Source organism: Gracilinanus agilis, chromosome 1, assembly GCF_016433145.1.
Source record: "Gracilinanus agilis isolate LMUSP501 chromosome 1, AgileGrace, whole genome shotgun sequence".
Classification (NCBI taxonomy): Eukaryota; Metazoa; Chordata; class Mammalia; order Didelphimorphia; family Didelphidae; genus Gracilinanus; species Gracilinanus agilis.
The window spans coordinates 262,167,114-262,172,158 of NC_058130.1; the positions used below are offsets into that span (position 1 = coordinate 262,167,114).

Below are 5,045 nucleotides of genomic sequence, written 5' to 3' on the forward strand. Positions count from 1 at the left end.
GGCCTAGAGACAGGAGGTCCTAGGTTCAAACCCGGCCTCAGCCACTTCCCAGCTGTGTGACCCTGGGCAAGTCACTTGACCCCCATTGCCCACCCTTATCACTCTTCCACCTATGAGACAATACACCGAAATTAAGGGTAAAAAAAAATTCCTAGAATTTTTTAAATGGAAGAATTTAATTTATTAATGACTTTTAATAATTAATAAATTAATTATTTAACTTAAATCATTAAAATGTAAACCTATATCAGATTGCTTACTGTCTTAGGAAAAGAAGGGAGGAGAGAATTTGAAACTCAAAATTTTTAAAAAGTAATGTTAAGGGGCAGCTGGGTAGCTCAGTGGAGTGAGAGTCAGGCCTAGAGACAGGAGGTCCTAGGTTCAAACCCGGCCTCAGCCACTTCCCAGCTGTGTGACCCTGGGCAAGTCACTTGACCCCCATTGCCCACCCTTATCACTCTTCCACCTATGAGACAATACACCGAAATTAAGGGTAAAAAAAAATTCCTAGAATTTTTTAAATGGAAGAATTTAATTTATTAATGACTTTTAATAATTAATAAATTAATTATTTAACTTAAATCATTAAAATGTAAACCTATATCAGATTGCTTACTGTCTTAGGAAAAGAAGGGAGGAGAGAATTTGAAACTCAAAATTTTTAAAAAGTAATGTTAAGGGGCAGCTGGGTAGCTCAGTGGAGTGAGAGTCAGGCCTAGAGACAGGAGGTCCTAGGTTCAAACCCGGCCTCAGCCACTTCCCAGCTGTGTGACCCTGGGCAGGTCACTTGACCCACATTTCCTACCCTTACCACTCTTCCACCTATGAGACAATACACCGAAAGTACAAGGGTTTAAAAAAAAAGTAATGTTAAGAATTGGTTTTATATGAAATTGGGAAAAATAAGATATTATTATAAAAAAATAAAAGTAGATATTGAGAAGTAACAGGGTGTAAACTAGAAAGCTGGTCTCAAAACCAGGAAGATCTAAGAGCAAGCCCTGTCTCTGCTACATACTAATTATATAACACTGGCTCTGAGAGTCTTTCTGTATGCTAGCTAGAATATTCAACCCTCTCAGACTAATTTGCAGGGAAAGGGGTGCTCCTTTGGTAGAAATGTTTTTCCTATGTCAGTGAAATCAAGGTTCAGTCACACTACTAAAAATGTGACTGCTCTCCCTACAATTAAAGGCTAGATACAGACTTCTTTATGATTGAAGGAGTCATCATTTTGTGAGCTATCAGAAGTCATAGAGATGTAGAATGCTAAAAGAAGTTACCACTTTTCATTATCTTTCTTCTCTGATGTCCTCCTGAATTTTTTTTAAAGATTACCATCCTTTCCCAATATCCCTTACCTTCAAAACAACTTTTCCTAGTAACAAATAAATGCTGTTCAGAGAAAGTAATTTGCACATTGGCTATGTCTGACATCATGTCTCTTCCATCCAAAGAAGAAGGTCTGCTTCAGAGTCTCTGCAAGCAAGAATAAATAGTCTATCAATCAGAATTCTAATATTTCTTTTCATTTTTAAAACCCTTACTTTTCATCTTTGAATCAATACAGTGTATTGGTTCCAAGGTAGAAGAGTAGTAAGGACTAGGCAAGTTAAGTGACTTATCCAGGGTCACACAGCTAGGAAGTATCTGAGGTCACATTTGAACCTTCTATCTCAAGGCCTGACTCTCCATTGAATCGTTTAGTTGCCCCAAATGCTTTGGTCTTAATAAAAGTACTCACATTTTCTTGATAAGACATTGAGAGTAGATTGGTCTACTCTTATTCTGCTCATTTTCAACATAAGGAAAGTATCTGAAGCTTTGCGGTGAAATGATTTATTCCTTTCCTTACAAATAATATGCCAACATTTAGGAAAGAACAATTGACTGGAATTCAAAGTACCTGAGTTCAAATACTACTTTGGATGCTTAATAATAGCTAGTTTTTATATAGTTCTTTTAAGGTTTGCAAAGCACTTTACAATTATTATTCACTTCATCCATACAAAAACCCTAGATGGTGTATGTGTTTTCAGTCCTAACATTATAATAGCAAATCATTGACTATATATGTCTGTTTATGTATGTACACTTAGATATGTCAGTATAAAAATATGGACCCCTCCTGATGTTTAAATGCAAGTGCTTGCATTTAAAACTGAAATTTGTAGAGATATGAAATATGTAATAGAAGAAAAGAATATTGGCACTGGGGTTAAGATTTTAGGTACTAGCACTTGAGGGCTGTGTGGCTACCAGCAAATCATTTAATATAGATTCTAGAGACACAGAATGACACAGCCAAAAAAATCATGGGATTAAGTCAAAGGTGAGCTTGACCAATTCACTATTCTTGTGACCTTGAGCAAATTATTTGGCAGTTTGTAAGTTGCCCACATTAAGAAAAAGGAGAAGAAAAAGGCTCTATTCACCTTTTTTCTTAAATGTAGGCAAACTACCACCTACAAATTAAATCTGGTCCTCCCCTTTTATATAGCTCTCTAAGCTGAGAATGTTTTTCACATTTTAAAATAAGGGCCATACAGAAATAACTAGACTAATCATAATTACTGACCCCTGAACTAGATAATATCTGAGGTCTCTTTCACTTCCTAAATCGAGGATCCCATATGTATGACCACTTCTCACAGCTAGTGTCTTGAGTTCAGATTTGATGGTGCCCGTTGTGCCATCTAACTGCCCTTTTCTAGTCATCCAAAAGTCCTCTTGTGATTCCTTTTCACATACTATCCAACCAAACTAGCCTTATTTGTCCTCACTTGTAGCATCCCATCATCCTTTTCTGTATACTTGCACTGTCTTGACCCCTGTGCCTTTGTAATGCAATCAATTTGCTCCTCACCTGCCCTTTAGAATCCCTAGCTCCCTTGAAGTTTAAATATTGCCTTTTATATAGAGCCTTTTCTGGTCCCCCAACTTTGCATCTTTGCTTCCTAATTATCTATTGTCAGTTTTCTGAATACATAAATATGTATAGGTTGTAAATATTTACAGGAACAGATTATAATCTCCTTTACATATACTGGCTGCACAATTTAGCCAATAGAGAGTTCCTTTTGGAGCTAACCTCTATACACATGTATAAGAAGGTATTTTATAGCCTAGTGAAGAAAATGCTGAGCCTGGAGTCGGGAAGTTCTGAATTGAAACCCAGTCTCTGACACTTCCTAACTGGATGACCTTGGGCGTATCACTTAAGCTGTTTGTCTCAGTTTCCTCAACTGTAAAATTGGGATAATAACAGAATCTATCTCCCAGGTTTGTTATAAGGATCAAATATTTGTAAAGGACTTAGCATAGTGTTTGACACATAGTAGGTGCTTAACAAATTATTTTTAATTGATTGATTCAACTTTACATCATCATTGATGGAGATGAAATTGATTCATTCTTACATCATCAATGATAGAGTTGATAGAGATTAAAATCAGCTCTGACTCCATATCACTTTGTGACCCCAGGGAAATACTCTTCCAAGTCTTTTCCCAAAGGGAAATAGAATTATAATAGTATCTGTCCCCAATCTAAAACCCATGTTATAATTAATATGGAAATATGTTTTGCATAACTATAAATGTGTAACCTATGACAAATTGTTTATCATCTCAGAGAGGGAGGAGAGGGGAAAAGATTGTGGAACTCAAAAAAAATTTTTAAGGAAAATTAGAATTGTTTGGATATATGTATATTTATAATTTACATGTAATTGGAAAAACATTTTTAAAAAGAAATATGAAACCTATGTCAGTGTTCACCTAACCTTATTTTTTAGGAGTCAAAATTGCCAGCCAGATATTTTGTGCATGTGAGATTGCTACATGATCCCTCACTTATGTACTCTAGAGTCCATAGTGCTGTATTTTCAGCCTGGGACCACAGAAGGAAATTCCTATAATAAGATATCCCAGTTTATGGTTCTGCCAGATTAACATCTAATAAATGACCTGCACTTTTGTCTTCTTAGGAATGGTCTTATAACCATGGCCAACATGGCAACCAGAAGTAAATGTCTGTGATTTGTCCTGGCAAGGCTGGCAAGGTGATCCCTTGGTGCTCTGTTCCCTGCATTAGGAAAAGATAGATTCTTATTGCTTTGCTTAATAAAAGTACCCCTCCTTACAGAAATGTATTCAGAATTTATTCATAGCCCTGTTTTAAACTTTGGGGAGGTAAATACTCCCAGAAAACATTCTTTATTCATATTAATAACTGTGTCACTGATGGCTCAATGACTTGGTGTTGGTCTTCCACTACTCTATAGCTGAATTTTCTCTCTTGTTAAGTGGGGGAGGAAAGTGACTTTCAAAGCAATAATGCAACACTTTTTCTCACTTTAAGCTCTCACAGCCCCACTTTAATCTCATTACCTGTCTCTAGTGAAAAGAATATTAATGTTTTACTGGGGAACCCCCCACCTTGGTAGCTCCTTACAAACCATGCTGGCTTTCTTCCTCTTAGGTTTACATAATGTGCCTCTTCCTGTTTGTTCCAGTCCTTAGGGTGAAGGAGGAAGCCAAATCTTTGCACCCCCATCCCCCACCTCTTTATCCTTTCCCTTCAAGAACCAGTTGACTTTCTTTCCCCTGTATATCTAGGCTTTGTGTTTACTTTGATTGTGATGAGATTCACATAGTCTTGGGGTCTTTCCAGTGCTATCAGTTGCTTCTTAAATAATTCTCAGTGGCCTCCATTCACACCTCTTTTCTGAGAGAATAGTCTTTGATTTACTTCCCCAGTTGATAACTTTAACTTCAAGAGTGAGGGAGTAAAATTCCCATTTCAAAGTCTGCTAAAAATATTTTATAGTTCATTTCCTTTTAAACTAAGGACTCAACAGTTTTATCTCTTCTCTCCAAATGATTTTTTTTCCAGATATGAATGAAGAATTTGTCGAGTTACAATCTAATGGATCAAGATTACAATATACTTCATATTTTCTCCTTCCTTTTCCTTGTTTTCTCCTGCAATGGATAGTTCTGCAGAAGTTGTCATCTTTGGTTCCGTGGAGGTGAATGGAAAGA

The 5,045-nt window shown here is 36.5% G+C and overlaps 1 pseudogene; it reads left to right on the forward strand.

Annotated features, from left to right (window-relative positions):
• LOC123250599 overlaps nt 1-4,105 on the forward strand; it is a 10,156-nt pseudogene extending 6,051 nt beyond the window's left edge.
• The last annotated feature ends 940 nt before the right edge of the window (nt 4,106-5,045 follow it).